General features: G+C 33.8%; 1 pseudogene; it reads left to right on the plus strand.

Moving 5' to 3' along the window:
- LOC127232902 (shugoshin 1-like) overlaps positions 1–18,342 on the plus strand; it is a 37,401-nt pseudogene extending 19,059 nt beyond the window's left edge.
- Positions 18,343–24,367: the final 6,025 nt, after the last annotated feature.

Here is a 24,367-nt window from a genome sequence, read left to right on the forward strand (position 1 = left end):
AGAAAGGGGTGCTACACACACACACACACACACACACACAACATAAAAAAACTAGCTTGGATTTTGCTCAAATATTAAAATCTTAACATTACATCTAGAAAGAAATAACAAATAATAGGGAAAAGAATTGGTAGAGATAATTTAATGTGGGATAAGCGTAAATAAATTTTATTGGACACTTTCACTAAAACTTTTTATTTAATTGTGCAACTATGAATAGAAACAGTTCTACTGGATTGTTTTCTTGATGATATGGAACATGTAAAAGGGTAGACTCATGCAAACAAAGAGGAAACCAATACTTGTTGCAAATATACAGACAGAGATTGCCACAGGCAAAGGGAAATTGGGATACTGAATCATGATTTTTCTAGAAATTAAAAAAAAAAGATATGAAAGAATGGAACTTTTCCTTGGTAAACATTCACAGGAAAATTTTATCTGGTGTAAATCTCAGCATCTGTGACCTCTCAGTTGTTCAATTAACCATTTGGTTCAAAATCAGTAAAGTGTCATACATTGTGCTTCTTTAGCAATATAGGACAAACAAGGCAATTTATCAATATCATGAAATCATATTTTATGATCTGAGAATTTATAAGGTCCAAGATGAAGGAGAAGAGAGTCCATGTATAGTGAGTGATGCCTGCCTTTACCCTGAGACAATTCCCATTTTCACATGTTGTAAAGGACAAAAGACAAAGATAACACATGATACAAACCTGAATATTTTGCCAGGCTTCTTATCTCCATACACATTGGCTCTAATATCATGGCTTATGTACTTAGTGAGGAGAAGACCTGCTAAATGTACTCTGCATTGGGAGTTCAGTTTAGTTGTGACTGTCAAAAGGATTGTAAAGGAAACCATAGCAAAAGTGGAGGGTAGTTTACTTTGACAAAATAATCAGTAAGATTATGAAAATTATGCAGTGAAGTTTTCCTATGCATTCTCAAGAGAATTTATATATTTTTAAAATAGAAATGACATTAATAAAAAATTTCAGGGAATTCTAGAAATTGACCATGATATTAGGTGAAGAACTCAAAATATCCCTGTGACTCAGCAGTCAGATTAATAACTCACTGAACCAAGAAATTCAAAAGAATTTTGTTTCATATCCATTACATTGAGTGTCTGATTTCTCAGACCACTGGTTATTAATCACAGGGATGATTATGAAGCTAATTCTCCAATTGTAAATTGCAATTTAAGAATTGGCATGTTGTACAGCTGGAAAAATCTCTCAATTGTTTTCTAAACCTGTAGAATGAGAATTATTGAATTAGAATGTCTGTGTGAAAGCCTTTGAATGAGTCTCTACCTAGAAAAATTGTTAACAAAAGGAATATGTAATCCCTTGAAAATTATAAAGATTAGTACCATTTTCATAGTCTTAAGAAGACGGGGATCATGATTTCAACATATGTTTTAACTCATATACATAATCTGTAAAAATACCAAACTGACTGTAGAGAAAGACAGTTTATTGTCATTAGCTTAACCAAGTGTTGATTTCAATTACAGCTGATGTAAAAGATGTACTTTCATAGCTTTAGTAAATTAACACAATCCCCCATTGCTGGTGTGCAACTGTTGGTTTATTACATTTCTTTTCTTCTGTACCTGTTCAAAAAGCTAACCAAAAGCTGTCTGCTTTGCAAAGGCAAGGCCAAGAACAAAAAAACCTTTATTACCACAGCACATGTGTATATCAATTAACTGGTTTTATGTCATAATTTACTACATTGATAACTTGAAACTTATTGTATTTTTTCTTTCATAAGTTATTGTACCAGCTTATCAATCAAATGAAATTTTGATGCACAACTACAGAATTAACAACTTCTTCAGATTTTTTTTTATTGAAACACTTGTGCATAAAAAGTTATATAACAAATCTGAATTTTAGAGGTGGATATCAAATGGTAAGGTGTTTTTTAAATTATTTATTAAAATGAATAAGTTATTGAAATTCAATAATAATATTAATATGACTAAACTGGCAAATGATGTTCTTTTTAAAACTGTATAACACATATGTGAAATATATGCTAACCACTAGAATTAGGAAAACCAAAATCCTAGCAACTTGTTAGAAAGTTTACAAAGAAATAGAGATACCTTTAGTTTCTAAGGACAACAAGTAAAATATATTTATAGAAATAAAAAGCTCTAGTTATTACGACTTGTAAGTATACATTGTATAAATATATCAAAGTATGACTCAGTACTGTATGACTACTTCCACAAAGAAAGTACAAAATAAAAATAAACTTCCAAATTTGTTACAAGTATTTTTCCCGCTAGCCTTGTCCCTGTGCTGCGCCAGTGGCAAATAACACACAGGCACTGTATTAGATATAAGGCTGTTGGCCTCTTACTAACATTACTTATTGGCTATCTCTGTCTTATATATCAACCCATTTCTATCAATCTAAATGTTTCCACATGGTGTTAGCTTACCGGAGCAAGGGTCTGGAGTTATCCTCTCTCTGTCTTCCATGTTGAATCTGTTCCTTCCTTCTTCCTTTCTCCTCATCGTCTCCTAGTCCTGCCTATCGTGCTTTCTTATTGGCGAACAGTGCTTTATTCATTAACCAATACAAGAAACTTATTTCCAGAATGGCATCTCCTATCACAAATATTTTAAGATGTGGTTATTGCATCAGAGCCCTTTCCCCACCGTAACTGAAGAAGTATCAGCACCATTTACCTGATTTGCAGCTTTTAGACATTATGTTTATAAGTCTCTGATTACCTTGCCTAGGCATGCAAAGATCTCTGCAGCAGGTTCAGAGGATTGTAAATACGGCTCTGAATACTGGAAAAGTGACCCTAGTACTTGAAATCCTATTTGGAGACAGTGAAAATAGTGGCAGTTTAAAGAGCTTTTTGTTTATTTGATTGCTTTGTTTGATTAATTTTTGGAATATGGCTTTACAATTCTCAAATATGACCATAAATAATACCTCTCTTGTTGAGGGTGAATCTCAGCCTTCCCAATATATTACAATTTATTTGGTGCTTAATTAATTATGAGATACAAACTTACCCTCTGATATGAGCTTTCCACCTGATTTCGTGGTATCAGGCCTTAGAAATTACAAAATTGTAAATAAATACCACTATTACATCAGTTGACAGAAGGTGCATACATATAATTTGGGTAAATCTTCCCTGAAATCAAGAATATACTGAATAAATAACTGAACATAAATTCCCCTTTGTCAAAGAGCAAATGAAAAAGAAATGGAAGCAAATATCTTGTATTCTTTCTTCTGCTACAGTTGAGAAAACTCACTTTTCACATTCCCACAGTTACCAGTTACCAAGCACTTTGTCTTTGACACACGGGAGACATGCATGTTTCACTTAAAGAAGCAGATTTTTCTGTGTTCCACCAGATATTCACTAGCACTAGGCCTTACATACTTCATTTATTATTACTAAACACATTGTTATTAGAGGTAGAGAAGACTGAGAAATGTCTTCATATAAGAAAATATATTTCTCTTTTACACAAAGGCAGTAATCAAAATGAAAGATACATATAAGGATTATTAAAGTGTGCTAAAGAGCAGACTAAGAATTTAGATCACATATCCTCACATTTTTATGTCCCCTGTATTTAGGCAATACTTTATGCGATCTGAAACATAAAAGATAAATATTCATCTGTATGCTTTGATGGTATGTTTTGCATTTCTGGGTGGATATGTACTTAAACACATATTTCCCACTGGCAGAAAAGTTTGTAAAAAACAAAGTCATACTGAAACCAAAGAAAAAATATAATAACCCCTACTATTCAGTGACAAGTGGAGATTCTATAACATCAATAATATTTCCCCAGATTGTCATCATATTCCCTTCAAAAAGTATTTATATTCACTGAATTAATTGATTTATGATGAAAGTAAGATCAATGAAAATCTAAGGGCTTTTATCATAGAACAAAATATTCAATGAACAAATTTTCCCACTTTACTTATGATTTCTCACAGTAGGAAGCAAAGAATTATTTAAAGTTGTGCTGAGTATTCACTCCAGGAAATTCAGTTTCAATCGATAGTATACTAAATGTCTTTGGTACCTGTCCTTGTAACAACCTGCACTCCCAGTGCTGGTTTCACTCAAATATCTTGCAAATAGCATTTCTATGAGCATGTTAATTGACAGATTTTAGGTGCCTTTTACAAAGACATTTTTCACCAAAATCTTACACATAGAGGCTTGTTTTCAACTAAAATTAAAAAAAAAAATCATTGGGTATTTTTAATCTCTGTCTCTAGCTATCTCCTTTTGTGATGGCTTGAAATTATACTTTTGGCTATACCTCATATTATTTAAGAACTTATCCGAAAGTAAAGATGAAAAAGAAGTGTTATTAGAGATAACTTGCATGTTCTCTATATTGTAAATGTTATTTGCATTTAAACTATGTTATGAATTTTAAAATAACTAATACATCAATTTACATGTTATGATTCACTGGTGCATAGTACCAGTGTATTATATTTCCTCTATTAGTGACAAAGTAAGGAGGATTTTAATTAAAAGTCTAAAATTCCCTTAGTTTAGACATTTTTAAAAAGTAGTTCTTCTTATCTATGATGTAAATCATCACACATGAGCATGCTACAAACTCATTACATAAACCGGTGGTACTTGTTCAGAATATGTTATAGAATGCAGTTAAAGTACCACAACCATTTAAAGCAATACATTACTATTATTTTATTAATATGATTTCTTAAATAATATCATAAATTTCTGATAATTTTATCTATTTTCATTTTTATGTGTTCATCAATAAATGCTGACTATTCTCCTGCAGAGGGTGTTCTGGTTGCAGGGACAAATTCACCCAAGTTCTAAAGGGATTTCTTTATTGCAAATTGATGATATGATAAACAAAGCATGTTGTTCAGGCTGCCATTGTACTTTTTTGTGCATCAAAAAAAGGTACCAGATTTCTTATATACAGCTCTTTGCCATTGCTCTCTGAAGGATCCATATGTAGTTTTTATCCAGTCCAAAATTTGAGACCATTAATTCCATAACTAATTCACATATAATCACTTCCTTGAATATCTTTTTCAAGGGAAGTGCCATCATTTATCCTTTTGGTAGAGTGTGATCATTTTCAGATTTTGAAAGGTTAATAAATGTGAAGCATATTCAGATAAAGTGAGGTATTATATTGAATTGTTCATATCTAGATTTCATGGAAAATCTCTGAGAAATAATAAGATTATCACACACTTGAAAATACTCCCACTAATGAAGCATGAGTATCCAAACAAAATACATGGCACAGATGGATAGTTAGTTTCTTTCCCACTGAGCATGCAATAGGCTTCATGAAATTGCAGCAGATGTGATGAGAAGGGAATGGTAGATGTCCCCAATGTATGCTTCATTTAGCTTCCAGAATTCCAAAAGAATACATTGTGTGGAAAGGACAAAATAAGGTTTCTTTTTTTTTTTTTTTTTTTTTTTTTTTTTGCAACAGAACTCAGGTCCCTAAGAAGTTTCCATTTTTCCAAATAGAGGTTTTAACACAATACGTTGGTATTGGTATATTGTACCCTTTTGAAAATTTTAGCATTAAATTTTATATTTCATTCTTTTATTGAAAAGTGTCTGCTCTTCTAGTCCTAAATTCCTTATTAAAATCAGGTAAGATTGACTTAAGAAATAAGAACTGTGTGGTAAATATTCTGTTCCAGTGTTTTACCAATAAAGTTTATCTTTATAGATACCAATAAAATTTGCTTATATTGTATGACACATTTTTTTTTTTATTTAAAGTGTTCTCTTGTTAAATAGAGAGTGTAATGGTTGTCTCACATTTTCTGAGATGATATAATTCCTTGATATAAAAGAAACCAAAATGCATTGTAAGACATATGTGAAGGATTATTATTGTATGAAGCCTGAGGAAGTTAAAAGAATGGGAGGGGACACTTAAAGTAAGATTTGGTTCCATTATGTACAAAGTATATGAACTTCAGAATTCCTCTACTTTTTCACTGAAATCCAAACTCTGCATTTATAAATCAGAATAATCATAAATAGAGAACTGTAAGGTGCATGCCTAAAAAAATAGACATCTGGTATAAACAGCTATAATATATTAATCATAAATTTACTTAATATTTTAGACAACAATCTAAATTGGCTTTGTTGGTGGAGAGATGCTTGCCACCTAATCAGACACACTTAGTTTGATTTCTACTGTCCATATGGTAGAAGAATCAAACAAAAACAAAACAAACAAAAAAACATCATCAGCAGTAACAAGAAAAAAAAACAAACAAAAAAACCCTGAAAGTTTATACACACATACACACACACACACACACACACACACACACACACACGCACGCACACACGCACACATGAACACAGACACTTATTATTTTTTAAATTGATAGATGAGACAGATTTTCATAAGAAATATATGATGCATCCAAGAGTAAATTCAAGGAGGAAGAGGAAATAGAATGATAATTGCTAAAGAAAATCAACACTCATTAGTTCTCCAATTAGGAGACCTAAAATATAAATATATCTACTAAACATCATATGATGACAGTGTTCTTTGAAGAATTCTAAATTATGTATCAGAGACAACTATACAGTAAATAAACTTGTTGAATGTCTTGACTCGATTTTCAAGAATTTGTCAAGTCACAATATTTCCATTCTAAAAGATATTATTGTTCATATTTGTATATGAACAAACATCAAAATGGAGACTTTTTAGTATAATTAAATCAGTAGTATGAGTATTTGATATCTTCTCAAGTGTGGTTCAAGGCCTAAGAAATGAAGCCATGATCTGGATAGATGATTCAGTAATTAAGATCATATGTTGTAAAAACAAAAAAAAATATTAAACACTTCCTACAACTCAAAAAAGAGTGAAGATACAATATACCCAAATATTTGGATAATTGGAACTCTTTGAAAACAGTGCTAAGAGAAAAATTCATAGCACTAATCGCCCACAAGAAGAAATTGGAGAACAATTACTTTCAGTAAGTAACAGCACAACTGAAAGCTACCAAAGATGAAGCAAACTCATCCCAGAGGAGTAGATACAAGGAAATATTGAAATTGAGGACTGAAATCAATAAAATAAAAAGTAAGAAAACAAGACAAAGAATCAATGTAATAAAGAATTGTTTCTTCGAGAAGAGCAACAACATAGACAAACCTTCATGCAAACTAATCAAAAAGCAGAGATAGAACATGCAAATTAATAAAGTCAGAAATGAAAAGGGAGACATAACAATAGACACCAAGGCACTCCAGTGAAACTTTAGGTCATAATTTGAAAATTTGTACTCCAAAAAATTTGAAAATTTAAAGGAAATGGATAATTTTCTGCATAGATATCACTTACATAATTAAATTAAGAACAGATAAATAATTTAAATAGACCTATAACCCCTAACAAAATAAAAGCAGTTATCAAAGTCTACCTACCAAAAAAGTCTTTGAATCCAGTTTCTTCTAGTTCCATCCATTTGCCTGCTAATTTCATGATACCATTGTTTTTCTCTGCTGTATAGTACTCCTTTGTGTAAATGTACCATATTTTCTGCATCCATTCTTCACTTGTAGGACATTTAGAGTTCTGGATATTACAAATAATGCTGCTATGAGCATAGTTGAACAAATGTCTTTGTTGTATGAATGTGCATCTTTTGGGTATATGCCTAAGAGTTGAATTACTGGATCTTGAGGTAGACTGATTCCTATTTTCCTAAGGAACCACCATACTGATTTCCAAAGTGGCTGTACAAGTTTAAACTCCCACTAGAAGTGGAGTAGTATACCCCCTTCTCCACATCCTCTCCAGCATAAACCATCTTTGCTGTTTTTGGTTTGACCCATTCTGACAGCAGTAAGATTGTATCTTAGAGGTTTTTTGATTTGCATATCCCTGATGGCTAAGGATGTTGAATACTTTCTTAAGTGTCTTTCAGCCATTTTAGATTTCTATATTGAGAATTCCCTATTTAATAATAATAATAAATTGGATTATTTTGTGTTTTGATAACTAGCTGCTTGAGTTCTTTGTATATTTTGGAAATCAGCCCTTTGTCAGATATGGGGTTGGTAAGAACTTTTCCATTCTGGGGGCTGTCTTTTTGTCTTGTTGACTGTGTCCTTTACATTACACAAGCTTTTCAATTTCAGGGGATACCATTTATTAATTGTTGATCTCAATTGTCTTTGCAACTGGGGTTATATTCAGGAAGCAGTCTCCTATACCACTTCATTCAAGGGTTCCTCCCACTTTCTCTTCTAAGAGTTTTGTGTGGGTGATTTATGTTGAGGTCTTTGATTCATTTGGACTTACGTTTTGTGAATGGGGATAGATATTAATCTATCTGCAGTCCTCTAGACACCAGCTTCCAGTTATTCCAATGCTATTTGTTGAAGATGATTTCTTTTTTCCATTGTATAATTTTAGCTTCGTTGTCAAAAATCAGGTGTTCATAGGTGTGTGGGTTAATGTCAGAGATTTTCTTTTCTTTTTATTTTTACATATTGCTCTGAGTTCCCTCTGCCTCACATCCTCCCATATCCCATTCCCTTCTGTCCCATTCCCCTCCAACTTCTATCAGACATGATCAGTCAATCATTTAGGCTAGCATATATGCCCTCCCTCTATAGGCTAAATGCATGTGCTCCTGAAGTCTTTTCATGCACCAGGGATCCATTCTGGATCCACTGTCCCATTAACTTTCCCAGTTAGTCTAACTGACATTCACCTTCAGGGGGTCTGGGTCAGTCCTAGATTGGTTTCCCAGCTATCAGTAGGGGGTCCATGAGCTTCCTACTGCTGTCTCTGTGGGTACTTGCAGCATTGTTTTGACCCCTTTGCTGATCAATTCTCTCTTTCTGAAACTGGATTCCAGGATTTCAGTTCAGTGTTCAGTAGTGTGTGTCTGCTTCTGTTTCCATCAGCTACTAGATGAAGTCTTGACATTTCCTTAGTACCTTTTTATCTTCAAACCTATAATGGCTCCCTCTACTATGGTATTTCTTTTCTAGCTTTCCTTTATTCCTCCCCCAACTTGACTCAATCTCCCTTGTCCCTTATGTTCTCCTCTCTCCTCCTCTTCTCTCCTTCTCTTTCTCCTAATTCCCTCTCCACTCACTGCCCACCCCTACTCTCAATATTATCAGTAGATCAACTATGTTCATAGCAGCATTATTTGCAGTAGCTAGAACATGGAAATAACCTAGATGTCCCTCCACCGAAGAATGGATAAGGAAAAGGTGGTAGCTGTACACAATGGAGTAACTACTCAGCAGAAAAAAAAAAAAAAAAAAAAAAAAAAAAAAAAAACAAACAAACAAAAAAAAACCCATTGGAATCTTGAAATTCACAGGCAAATGGATGGAACTAGAATAAACCATTCTGATTGAGGTAACCCAGTTACAAAAAGAGAAACAAACATTTCATGTTCTCACTAATTTATGGATTTTAACACAAAGCGAAGTATCATGAGCCTACATTTCAAGAGAAGTTAGGATACAAGAAGGATCCTAAGAGAGACATACAAGGTACATAAGGGAAAAGGGACAAGATCTCCTGAATATCAGGGTTTTCAGTTTGGTTCCGTTGGTCTTCTTGTCTATGTTTTAAGCAATAGCAAGCAGTTTCAGGACTATAGCTCTATAATAGAGCTGAAAGTCAGGGATGTTCCTTTATTGTACAGGGTTGTTTGGCTGTCCTGGGTCTTTTGATTTTCCATATAAATTTGAGTATTGTTCTTTCAAGTTATGTGAAAAATTGTGCTGGGATTTTGATGGACATTGCATTGATTCTGTAGATTTCTTTTGTCAAGATTGCCATTTTAATATATAGAATCTACCTATTCAAGAACATGGGAGATCTTTCATTTTTCTGGTATCTTCTTTAATTTCTTTTTTTTTTTTAAACAGGCTAAAAGTTCTCCTATGCAGGTCTTTCACTTGTTTGATTAGTGTTACCCCAAGATATTTTATGTTGTTTGTAGGTATTGTAAAAGGTGATGTCTCCCTGATTTCTTTCTTAGCCCCTTTATCATTTTTATATATTGTCTGTATATATTATGGGTACTGATTTCTTTTAGTTAATCAAGGAATCCTGCAACTTTGCTGTAGGTGTTTATCAGCTATAGCAGTACCCTGTTAGAGTTCTTTGCGTCACTTATGTAAACTATTATATCATCTGCAAATAGAGCCTTTGACTTCTTCCTTTCTAATTTCTATCTACTTAATCTTCTTTTGTTTTCTTATTGCTCTAGCTAGAATTTCAAGTTTGTACTTGAAGAGATATTGAAGAGATATGGAGAGAGTGGACAGCCTTGTCTTGTTCCTGATTTTAGAGGAATCACATTGAGTTTCTCTCCGTTTAGTTTGATGCTGGCTGTTGGTATGCTGTATACTGCTGTTATTATGTTTAGGCATATTCCTGTTATCCTGATCTCTCCAAGACCTTTATCATGAAAGTGTGTTGGATTTTGTCAAAGACTTTTTCAGCATCTAGTGAGATGTGGTTTTTCCTTCTTCATTTTGCTTCTATCGTGGATTATATTGATGGGTTTTCTTTTGCTGTACCATCCCTACAATCCCAGGATGAAGCTTACTTGCTCATGTTGGATGAGTTCTTTCATGTGTTCTTGGATTCAATTTGCCTGTATTTTATTGAGTATTTCTGCATCAATATTCATGAGGGATATTGGTCTATAGTTCTCTTTCTTAATTGTGTTTTGTGTGTCTTGGGTAATAAGGTAATTATATCCTCTAAAATATAGCATGGCAATGACCTTTTGGTTTCTGTTGTTTGGAACACTTTGAAGAGTATTGGTATTAGGTATTTTTTTAATTTCTTATAGAATTCTGCACTGAAATCATCTGGCCCTGCGCTCTTTTTGGTTGGGAGACTTTTGATGGCTTCTTCGATTTCATTATATGTTAGGTCTATTTAAATTGCTTATCTGTTCTTGATTTAATTTTGGCAAGTGGTATCTATCAAGAAAATGTTCCACTTTTGAATTTTGTGGAGGAGATGTTTTAAAAGTATGACCTGAAGATTTTCTGGTTTTCCTCAGTGTCAGTTGTTCAGTCCCCCTCTTCATTTCTAATCTCATTAATTTACATGTACTCTCTTTCCCTTTGGGTTAGTTTGAATAAAGATTACCTATCCTGTTGATTTTCTGGAAGATCCAACCCTTCATTACATTGATTCTTTGTATTGTTTTCCTAGTTTCTACTTTATTGATATCAGCCCTCAACTGGATTATTTCCTGGTTTTTCTCCTCCAGGATGAGTTTGTTTCATTTGTTCTAGAGCTTTCAGTTGTGCTGTTAATTCTCTAATGTAACTTTTTTCCAGTTTCTTCATGTGGGGCACTTAGTGCTTTCAATTTTTTTCTAAGTACTTCTTTCAAAATGTACCATAAGTTTGGGAATGTTGCGTCTTAATTCTCATTGAATTCTTTAATTTCTTTATTTCTTCCTTGATCCTGGAGTGGTGCAATTGTACCTTATTTAATTTCTCTGACTTTGTAAGTTTTCTGTAATTTGTGTTGCTATTGAATTCTAACATCAAAGCATGATGGTCTGATTAGATACATGCGATTATTCTAATTTTTTGTACCTATCAAGGTTTGCTATACTGCCCAGTATTTGATTGATTTTTGACAAGGTTCCATGTGATGCTAACAAGAAGGTATATTCTTTTGTGTTTGGATGGAATGTTTTATAAATGTCTGTTAAAACTAATTGGGTCATACCTTCTGTTATTCCTTTGATTTTTTGTTAAGATTCTGTCTGATGGACCTGTCTAGTATTGAGAGTAGGATGTTGAAATCACCCACTACAAGTGTGTGAGGTTTTATGTGTGATTTCAATTTAATAATTTGTTGTTGTTGTTGTTGTTTTTCCAAATGTGGGTATCTGTGTATTTGGGGCATAAATATTCAGAATAGAGACTTTGTCTTGATGGATTTCTCCTGTGTTGAATAAGAAACTTTAGAATGGGCCAAAAAAATGGTTCAGTGATTAAGACTCTTACATAGAATTGTGGCTCAGTGCCTAACAGTCACATGTGGCTCACAACCCTGTGGAACTTGATTTCCATGAATTAAATACAATCTTCTAGCTTTCATGGGTACATAGACATACATGCATTAAAAATGCACATAAAATTTCCATTGTCAACATCTTACACAGCTAGTCACAGATTGACAACAAGAAATGAAGAAATTTTCATTAGTAAATTTAGAACCATCAAGTTTATTCTAACCTAGAAAGCCTAAAATCAAATGCTGACATAGTAATAAAGTTTGTCAATAATTCTGGTTAATGACTCAAATTTCTTTGATCTCTTGAATCTTTCTGAAATTTGAATAATATTTGAAAACAAAACACTCTCCTAAGAGAGCTACATGTTGTCTATATAGCTTTATCTTGCAACTTTCATAATCACAGCTATAAATTTAAAAAACTGTTTTTATGGGACACTTAATGTTTACTTTTGAAAAATATATCAGTCTAGTGGGATCCAGGCAAGCAGAAGAGGCCATGTAATCATGAGAGAAAATTACTCCTTACTATACAGGCTTTTGCTAGAACTGCCATTTTTCAGTCCTTCTTTTTTTCTGCTTATTAATACCTATGTTTTCTGCTTCATATTATGGTTACTTATAGTTATATTCTTTCAAAGTAAATAATATATAATTTAAGATGAATAGTATATCTGATAGAGTTTTACTCACATCTATAACATAATTTATGTATTCATAAAATTTGTATATTGTTACTTTAAAAATTAATTTTAAATTATTATATTCATCATAATACATACTAGGATAGTAATTTTCTAAATCAAAAGTATAAGATTGCACTTCTTTTTAGTCTTATACATATCTCTATTTTTTTAAATCCTTTTTCATTTTTATTACAATTTTATTTTACATACCAATCCCAGTTTCCTCTCCCACCATCTTCCCACTTCCCCAAACATCATCTTGTCCTTAAAACACTTATAAAACATTACCTAACACATGGCCAATTGTTACAGGTAGGATACTCTCTCAGCCTAGACATATAGGCGAGGACCAAGTTGCTGGTCCAAATGATATGACAGACTTTGAAGATTCTCCATGGAAGGCCTCACCCTCCTTGGGGGGCAGAATGGGGGTGGGACGGGACTTAGTGGGGAGGCAGGGTAGAAGGGGAAGGTAAGGGAACTGGGATAGACATGTAAAACAAGCTTGTTTCAAATTTAAGTTAAAAAGTTATTTAAAAAAAAAAAAACTAGTGAGTTTGTTTCCATGTATAAATCAAGTGACAGAATCCAATTTCTCAAGATTACAAATGGCATATTTCTGTTCCTGTGACATTCTCAAAAACCTAAGGGAAAAAATCTTCCACATTTCCTGAAAGTGCACAACAAGAAACTGAATTAAAAGATTTATCCTGTTACCAATGGTATTAGTGTGAATATAAATTTCTGCCCCAAATTTCTCATTTCTATTTTTAAGTTTAAAAATAATGTTTTGTTTTTTTTTTTTTTGGTTTTATATTAAACACAAAACAATTTCATATTTGTAAGGAGTAAGGTTTTTCCTCCCACCGCTGGTCTTGTCCCACCACTGCGACAGCACCAATTAACACGCCGAGACTCTGAATTTGATATAATACTGTTGGCCAGGTACTAGTTTCTTATGGCTAGCTCTGTCTTAAGTATTAACCCATTTCTGTTAATCTAAGTATTTACACGTGGTTTCATCTTACCAGAGAATGGGACCGGCTTCTGGTCTCCCCAGTCTCTCCATGTTAATTCTTCCTTACTACTTCCTCTTTCCTTATTGTCTCCTAGTCCCTCCTATCTTGCTTTCCATTGGCCAACAGTGCTTTATTCATGAACCAGTATGAGAAACACTTACAGAATGACATCTCCCGTCACATATTCTTAACTAAATTATTTATTTTTTCTTGCTATAGATAAATTATAGATGAAATGAGTATGAGAATATAATCTTTAAAGGATAGCTGACTTTAGAATATTTCAATATCTGTTTTATGACCACCTTTGCTAAGTATTCTAAATAAGAGTTTCTTTACTTATGATCCTCAAAGGGGACTCAACTGATATTGAAACTATTGTTTCAATAGTGTCATTTGTAAAATGTGTGGTCATCTTTTTTATTAAATTCAATGGAATTTTTACATATAAGGGTTCACATTTTACAGATAATGCTTTTAAATAGGATGTAGGATGATTTCTAAATCATGTTCTCATTATACTTTAAATACCAATTCCAATATCTTGACAGTTTTTTGATGCAGAGAAAATGTATTACAATGAGTTATTTTGAAAATTCCAAGAATATTCAATTTTTTCAAACATCACTCATATATTACAGTTTCAAGTGTAATAAAATGCTCTTTATTTTAAAAAAAAATAACAACTAACAGTGAAGTCTTGAATACTCTTTTCTAAGAAGGCTTTGTTATGTGTCACCTATTTGAATTCATGTAGATATCAACGTGTTTACACTCTTTTCATAGTCACAGGAATCACGTGCTATTGAACACAAAGTGTGTAGACTGTCTTCACGGTTAAGAATGATTATTTAATTTCTTGCATGGGTATTAAAGTCTCATAACTCCTAGCCATTAATTAGTATCAATTGAATATGATTTACTAACAGTAAGACATAGGAAGACAATCACTTTTTCACACTAAAATATGCAAATTTTTATATTAAAACTTTCTATTTATTACTTTCTCAAAGGTGAATGAGGACTGATTCAACACCATGAAGATTTTTCTGTTGATATGTCAATTGCTTGGTCCTGTCTGAACAGTGGAGTTTTTCTGATGATAGAGACACAGTCAACAATGGTAGAGAGCAATACTATTTGATCCTTTTACTTTTCTACATGCTTGAAGTATCTAAGTTTTACCTTCTCATTTATTTTCAAAAGTGAAGTATACAAAAACAACATATATGTACCATTGCCCTCCTGAGTGTGAAATGCAATTTAGGGGCTTTATGAAACATAATTTATTGAAAAAATTAAGCTATTAGCAAAAGCAAAAGTTAGTCCACAAAGGAACAACTGATTTTAAGTTACAAGTATAATTCACAGTACTGATAAAAGTATTAATTTATGATTGGTAATCGGGTCCTATAATAACATACAAGCAGAACTAAAGACTTTTCAAATGGCAAATTACTAGTATAAGCTGTAGGTACACAAGCCAGGCCATATATTCCGTAATGTAAAGTTCTTTTTTGTACTTTAATAGTTTGTAATCATGCTAAATTCTTTTTCTAAGCTTTTAATTTGTTGGAGCCTGGGTTTTCACTGTAGTCTGAGATACTCTCAAATTCTTAAAAATCCTCCTACCTTGACCCCATGGGTGTTGTGACTATATTTATTGATCATCATGTTGTAATGTAATTTATTTAAATGATATTATATTGATAGATTTCCTACAGAATTCTAAAACTGTAATTTCAGCAAAACTATTAGGAAGGACAGATTATATTTTTTTCTGAATATTTGAAGATATGGGTACTAATTTACCCCGATAATGAGGGTCAAATTGCCCTAGTATGACACTGTGCAAATTGATGACTATAGATAATAATTCTGCATTGCACATTTTGATAGCTAAATTAAATGACTTTAGAAATGTCATCATCCAGTTGTTGGAGAGAAGGTTTTGCCAGTAAACAGCCATTGCTGTTCTTGCAAAGGACTCAGATTAGATCCCCCAAGAGCCATATGATAGCTCACAACTGTTTTTAACTCTAGTTCCATAGGGTTATGATTTCATCCCCTGGCTTTCCTGGGCAACAGACAATGCATATAGTACCCACACATACATGCAGGCAAGATACTCATACACACAGCCTAAAATACACAGCTCCAGAGAAGTAAGGGAGGAGATCTACTGGGTAAACTCGAGGCAGTTGAGGAAGTAAGGGAGAGGTGATGGGTAATGAGAACATGAGAGCACAAAATGTTCGAAGATGGGGCTATGGAGTGGAAGAGCAATGAAAGAGATATCTTAATAGAGAGAGCCACTATGTGGTTAGGGAGAAACATTGTGCTAGAGAAATTCCCAAGAATCTAAAAGGATAACAAAGACTCTTAGCAATAGTGGAAGGGGTGCTGAAACTGGCCTTCCCTGTAATCACATTGGTAAGTACCCCAACTAACCATCGTAGAGACTTTATCTAGTGACTAATGGAACCTGATGCAGAGATCCACCAGTCAAAGAGAGGGAGGAGGCAGTATATGTTCAAATGAGGTCAAGATCCTGATGGAGAAATCTGCAGAGACAGCTGAACCAAGCTCATGGAAATTCATGAACTTTAGACTGATAGCTTCATAGATTCAGGAGGCTTAACTAGGACATCCTTTTGTGGAAGACAGTTGTGAAGCTTTTACTATCAAAGGGGCCCCTGCCAGTAGGAGCACAATATAAAGCTGGGAAATGAGCTAGCTGGTTGTAGCCCATTCTCTATGGTGGGATGCCAAGCTCAGCCTTAATGCATGGGAGAGGGGTTTGCCCCTGCCCCAAGCTATTTGTGCCAGACTATATTGACTCCTCATGTGAGCCCTTACCTGTGATGTTGAATAGACTGGGGGTGGACTGTGGGAGGAGACAAAGGGGTTGGGAGAAGGAGTAGGAGGAGGTTTATTACATGGGAAATAAGATTCTGGAACACAATATAGGATGATTGATGCTTATTTGGGGTGAAATTACTTATGCCTGAAATAGGTGACCGCCATGGGTTCTTGCTCCAAGGATGACCCCGGATGCTCTCCTAGCAGGAAGTAAGAGTGCAAACCGGGAACCAGGACCCCAGACTTAGACCCTACAGCTCACATTTGCCCCTGTCTCCTCCCCACAGTGGGCATGATCAGTGCAACAAGTGTGGGCAGGGTGGATATCTCACTACAATTCCCTTCTTAGTCTAAAGAGAAGATTTAGGCTTGATACAAAACTACATGCAAGCACAATAAATATAAAGTATGGTCTGGGAGAAGGAAAAGTAAGAACATACACACCTATTTCCAGTGACAGGAGCAAATGCCAAAAATATATATATCCATTCCTAGGGTGAAGACATAACAGAGATTACTATACAGTTGTCCAAAGCTGGAAAGTTTAAATCTTGTACCTAATATTTCTACCTTGTTTGATGGAACAATAATTTTGACAGTCTAATCTTCAACCTTATAAAAGACCTGAGATGGAAGATAACAATACTAGGGTAGGCAGGAAGTTCAGCCCAAAATGTTATCCTTCAGCTGAAAAGAGAAAGTTATTACCTTTCCTGCCAATTATACCTAGTAAAAAATAAGCTAACTTCCCAACAAAGTGGAGAGACTGACCAGAACCAGAAAGGATATCTCTCAGAAGTGGTCTCCTGCAGTGGCATCACCATTGGTGACATCTCTGGGAAGACCTGACAGCAAACTGCTCTTGAAGAAAAAGACTAGTCCAAACTAAAGAACCAAGTCTTATTCCTCCAGGCACAATATTGAGTGATTTTGATTCAGGTAAAGTCAAGTATACTAATGATATCTTACATTGGTCTTGTGTCTTTCCTTTGCCATTTAAAGAAAATTTTATCAATCTAAGTCACACCATTGCTTTGGAGGACTGTGAAGCCAGTAACTGGGTTGGACAATCTTGGGAAGTTAGAAGTGAGTGTAGAGACCTAACTATAATTCTGCACAGACTTGAAAATTTAAACAAAATGACTGTCTGTGGAACAAGGTCTAAGTTACCTGATTCCCTAGACTGACATACCCAGGAAAGAATTCTAAAACAAAAGAAGTCATTTTAGCATCTAAACCGGAACAAATGAGAAGTAAGCATAAACTTATACAAAAAAGAAGAGCAGAGCAAAGAAGAGCCAACCAGAGATGCAAATCAAAACTCTCACTGAGGTATAAGGGCAGCAAAGTCAAAGATGAGTACACTGTACACTCCACAATTTGAGTGCATCTATTGGCTCCAGTGACACATATGATTTTAATCTGGAAGAGTGTGTCCACCTTACTCCATTCCAACAAAAATTGAACCATTACTCCAGTGGTGACATCAACAGCAGTATCTGTGAAGAGAGTACTTTTGAACTGATTGCCTCTGAGCATGAGTCTGACGACTCCTACCTGCTTCCTTGCAAGCACTTGGAAGACCACACACAAGAGTCAGACTCAGGAACATGGATGAAAAAGATGCAGAAAAGGCTTAGCCAACCGGAACTCCTACCAATATCCCACTTCTGACAGCAGAATGTTGCAAGGGAAATAAGATTCTGGAACAAAATATAGGTTGCCTGGAGCAGATGACCACCTGGGTTTCTGCTCCAAGGATGTCCCATATGCTCCCCACAACCAACCAATGTCCAAGCTGGGGTCTGGGACCCCAGGCCTAGACCCCACAGATCACATCTGCATATGTCCAAACACCCCCAAAGGGCGTGGTCCATGAAACAGGTGCTGGCCGAATGGATATCTTACTACAGAGGGTTGGAGGGAGAACTATGGCTGTAATATAAAATGAAATTTAAGCCAACAAATTATAAAAAATAATTAAGTGAATCTAAAAATAAATGCAATTTCATCATAAGAAAATTATGTGAGATCAATTATTTAACCAAATTTAAACATTACATATTCTGCATGTGAATTGAAACTTTCTTATATATTAACTTTCTTATATGTTAACAAGTAATTATGAGGCATGCATCAGATTAAACATGATTATAAAAGTGTGTGAGGGAAAGCATGTACGTGTGTGTGTTGCACGTTTGTAGGTACATGTGTGTGTGCATGCAAGTGCATGTATTTGCCAGTGTATAAAAGCATTATGCTAAGAAAACTCAATATGGAGAAATACTGAGGTCACTGCAACATTTCTGTCCTTTTTATCTTTCTTCTCTTGCCGAGGAACTTTTATAGACTCTCAGGATTCCTACTACGTATCTTTCATTCAGTCTATTGTTAATTTATTAAACTCTTTTGCCTTGTTTTCTAGGAACAAATTATTTTATTTTGCTGAGAAATTATTGTCTCTTTCTGAAGTATATACTCCATGAGCATCATATTAGTTATGTTAATCTTCAGTTGCTGTAATTGTTTTAAGTATCTACAGTAAGTATTAACTCATCTGGTAAAACTTTAAGTAAACAACACAACAGTTTAGGTAAAGATTCTGCTCTTTTACATAGCTGATGTTATCTTGCCTATTTTCTCCTCATTAACTTCAATTTCTATTGCATTATACTCAATTTTGACATTTCTGCAAGGTATAGTATGAAATAGATTTGAAATTTAAAAACATGTTAAATGACAATATGAAGATAGATATCAGCAATCTCATGCTAGCATTTTAGGGACCTTAACTCAATTTCTCATGCTTGTTTGGCAAGCAGTGTACCAAATAAGCCATCTTGCCTTTTATTATTATTATTATTATTATTATTATTATTATTATTATTATTATTATTATTTCACATTTAATTGCTTGGCATTTTAGTTTAGATAGACTAAACTTATTACTCTATGATAATCAGAAATGATAATCAGAATTGTCTTTTTTGCTGGCATCTGCTTTCCAGACAACTCCTGCTGCTTGTCTAAGACAGCTGTTCTCCCTTGTACTCTGGGTGAAATGTGCTTTGCTGTATCATCCACTGTTCTTGGGATAATGATGCTTTTTGGATCCTAATGATGCTCTGCATTGTTAGTAATTCCTGACTTTTCTTTATGTTTACAGATCCCAACCTCTCTGGTGCCTGAAGGACAAGAGAAAGCTTGGCATTAGACAGACATACATGCAACTAAACTGGTGATAGCCACACCTCTCCAATCCTGAAGAAAAAATTGTGCTTGCTACATATAAACAAGATGATGCTTGTTTTTAAATAAGGTGCTGCTTAAGTTCTCATCTTCCAACATGCTGGCTTATTGCCAATAAAGCTCTCACTTTCCAGCATGGTGTCTAAAAATTACGCAGCTTTTTTGAATATCAATGGGACTGAAATATTCAGTTACAATACTGTTACTGGAGCAGTTGGGTCACGGTCTCATTCTTGATAGCCTTAACAAGCTAGACTCCTTCACTGTGATAATTATATGGATAAGTAATAACAAAGAACAGAAAAGAGTGTGACCATATTAGAAGAACAATTGGGAAGCCCCAAATACATCTTCTATCTTTTGGGTGATGACATTGGGTTTAGTTTAATCATGGGTCTATATAAATTTATAAATAAGTAGCCCTTATTAAGTATAGCTCGTCCCTATCACTGACACATTACTGCTTCAGCTATACTCTCTTCCTCAGCATGGCCTGAGGATTATAAGGTCTGAGTTATAAGGATTATTTGCAATAGTTTTTTCAGAAGCCTTTTCTTTCTGCTGCTGTGAGTTCTGGAAAGATTTCAATTCATTGGGTATCTGCCTTTTCAATAGTGTGGTTGATTAATGGAGGTATCACAGAGTCACATTAGAATATCTTCATTTCTTCATGGGTAGGTGTTGTATGATGAAATAATGTCATGTACAATACATAACCAAATACATGAACTTGCTATGATTAGATACTTTTGTCTTTCTATGTTTAGTGTACAAGCATTCCCAACAGCCTAGATATGGCTATGCACCCCCCTCACTACCTTCTGAAACCCTACTTTCTCATATTACTGTTCCCTAGTGAATAAACCACATACCTCATAATCCTTGAAATGGTTGTATTGTTTTTCTATTTCTAATATTGTTACCTCAATGAGAAAAAGTATTTAATCCAAATTATTTTTTTGGTAACTAAGACACACAATCACAGCAATACATAAAAGTATTTTATGTATTTATATTGACTTTTGAGTAATAAATATGTATTAATTTTGAGTTATGAAATATAATTACTTTCAGGGCGATGAGAATTTACTAACATGGGCTAAATAGTACAAATTACAGATGGGGAACTTAAAGACATCAGAGTGAGTACCTTATTGTTTATTAGAAGCTTAACAACTGATACATTTTAGCTTTTTATTATTTAAAATATTGAGCTTGATTCTCAGTAAAAAAGAAGTAAAAAAGGAAGTTCAGAAATTGCAACCCTATACTTTGTTGTGCACTTGCTACACATATTCATTGCATCACATAAGAATTTGAGACTGACACAATCCTACCACACTCACTTGGGTTTGTCAGATTACCTGCATCCATTTGATGGTTTTTATTTTCATGTGAGTTTATGGTTCTGTGTAAGTTCCCATAATTTTCATCCTCCTTGTAGATTAATGTGACCAAACCCAGAGTAAAGGTAATGAAGATAATTATGATGAGGTTTCTTTATATTAGTGTGTTATAGCTACAAACACTTATTTTTCCAAATTTCCTAGCTAGGTTTAAAATTCAATTCAATTCCAAAATCCCCCCCTTCTCTTTGCTCGTTATCCCTTCTCTACCCTTCATCTTTTATTCCTCCTGAAATTAAAATAAATTAAACTTCTAGTCCTTATTAAATTTGGATATTTTACTGTCTTCTACTTTGTATTCAATGTTTGACACATTTTATGTATTTTGAAATTGTAATATAATTACATAATTTGCCTAATTTTTTTTCTCTCCAAGACTTCCCATATACCCACCCACCAACTATTTCAAATTCATAGCCTCTTATTCTTAATTTTTGATATATGATATATGTATAATGTAACTTGAATGGACCTTTCTGAAGGGCTGAACATTTGATGTTGAATAACCAATTGGTGTCCTTTTCTCTGAGGAAAATGGTTTTTCTTCTCTTTCAGCTTTCTTTACTTATTTTTTTAAAACATTTTGTTAAATTTTTGAGATCATATTATAATGATAATGTTTTGCTTTCTCCTTTAAACTGTCCATTTGTTTTTCTTGTTTTGTATTATGCCTTGAGTTGAAACATGATGGGCTTTTACAGATCCACTTTTGCATGTCTGTTATTGTTTTCCTTGTACAGAACATGCTTAGCCAGTCATGGTGGTGAGACTTTATTAATATAATTTCTAAAATTATTAATAGAATGGCTCTAGATCCAGAGATACTGTAAGACCCTAAGAATGAGGAGTCTTCCAGTTTCGGTCGATACCCCAATAACTCAATGTCCAGTCCAGTTGCTACAAAACGCAAGAGGCTTTAATGAACAGGAAACGTTTGCACAAACGGGCTCCTCCAGCACGCAGGCTAGAGAGAAGCCCCCTTCCCTGGGCACAGGTGTTTTTAAAGGCAAACCCAAAGCTTAGTGAGGGGATGGGACCCTCTGTCCATTGAGTACATGACCCTTAGAGGCCTGATGGTCTGCTATTAGGGTCAACAGACCTTAGGGCCTCAGGGTGTGCTAATTAATTTTGTCTGGGCATACCGGAGTTGCAGCTATCTCTTTGTTTCTTAACAACCCTATTTACCACCTGTTGACTCACAGGAAAGGAGGGGCAGTGTGAATTTTTGTTATCTCAGGGCCTTGTGAGAGGATGTTAGCAAATTCCAAGGAACAGATATTGGTTTCCAGGTCACTCCTTCATTAACTTTTCTCTTTTGTCCTTCAATACAAGAAACCAATAAAGGTGATTTCCATAATAACTGATAACAAATTCAGTCCTTAGAAGTCACATGCTAGAAAACTACCACTGAGTCTCTCAAATTGTTCTCTGGCTTCCACATATACCTGTCAAAATGTTCACATCCATTCCACACATACATATTCATTTAAAAATTGAACAGATAAACATATCATCTAAAAGTAAAATAATTCTTACCAATGCATTTTTTGTCATTTGCATTTAATATAATTAGGAGAAAACTATACATATAGAACTAGTGATAAAGAATATACTTCATTGAAAAGGAATATATGAACCATTACAATGAATTTCCATGCCACAGTAATAGTACTGGTGTGGTAGTGGCCTGTATAACTTGGCCACTAATTATATACCTCTAATTATATTTATAACTGATACTGAAAACCTAGCTGACTACTTGTGAAGTCATGGGTGTTATATTTGTGGAGAACCTAGAACTACTACTTTAATAACCCTGTTCTTTATGAACTTCTTTGTATCCATGGAGTTCACTTTTGCTCCCTGTATCTTATACATGTATTTATCTTTCTGTTGGAACTGTTTGCTTTTCTAATTATAAGCTCTTACCAGATATCTGATGATCTGTCTTATCTACTGTATTTTAATGAAGCCCAATATCACTTTTCAACAATACCTTACCTGACAGAAGTATCATAAAGCAAATGGATCATATAGACAGTGTTAAATGTTTCTTGGCTAATACTGAATTCCAAACATTCTTATTGTCAGAATTTTCGAGTTCCCACTAGAACATAACTTTCGCTTCCAACATTATATATGATAGTGTTAAGTTCTAAGTTTACTTTCTACAAATGTTCATGCAATTCACTCCCCTCATTTTAGCTTCTCACTGCTCTTGTCATTCACTAATTTTATTAAGTGTTCCACCTATATTACTGCTCTGGATAATTAGCGTTCATCTCCTTTCTTTTCTGATTTCCAGATTTTACAATTACTTCTTATACTGCTTTCTTAGAAATATGTTACTCTAAAGAGTCACTAGCACATTTATTTCTGGTTGCAATCTATGCGTTATGAATTGGACACAAAAGTTGGTGGGAATTATGTAATAGTATATCTCTGAAAACTCACTATTCTTAATTTCACTAAAAAAGTAACAGACATGTGTCATATCAAGGAAGAATGCTAAAAATAATATGTTTACCAGTTTTTGCATAAAGGCATGGCTAAGTAAATAGTAAAACGATATATTTATGGTAAATATGTCATAGTTATTAAATTTACCAATAGAAATACAAACAATAAATATGTTTATGAACTATGATTTTACTAAACTGAGCATATCAATTAATTCATAGAGTTCAAGCTTTGTATTTTGACATATTATGTATTATATTTATTATATAAATATATTATATATTATAAAATATATAGTTTTGAAACTGGTATCTATTCAAAGATCTCATCTTACATGATTTAAATGTCTTTATATTATATCTAACATATAAACATACAAGTAAAATTTAAAGTCTACTCTGACTTTAAAGTCTTTAAAGTCTGACTTTAAAGGCTGAATTTAAAGTCTGCCAAATAATATAAGGCATTTGATTTTATTGCATTGTATTAATTAATACTATATTATTTGAAACTTTCCTTTCTTTTCAGCTATTTTTTTCTTTACCTTTTTTCTAAAATAAATTTTAGATAAATTAAGCACACTC

Source organism: Phodopus roborovskii, unplaced genomic scaffold (genome assembly GCF_943737965.1).
Source record: "Phodopus roborovskii unplaced genomic scaffold, PHOROB, whole genome shotgun sequence".
Classification (NCBI taxonomy): domain Eukaryota; kingdom Metazoa; phylum Chordata; class Mammalia; order Rodentia; family Cricetidae; genus Phodopus; species Phodopus roborovskii.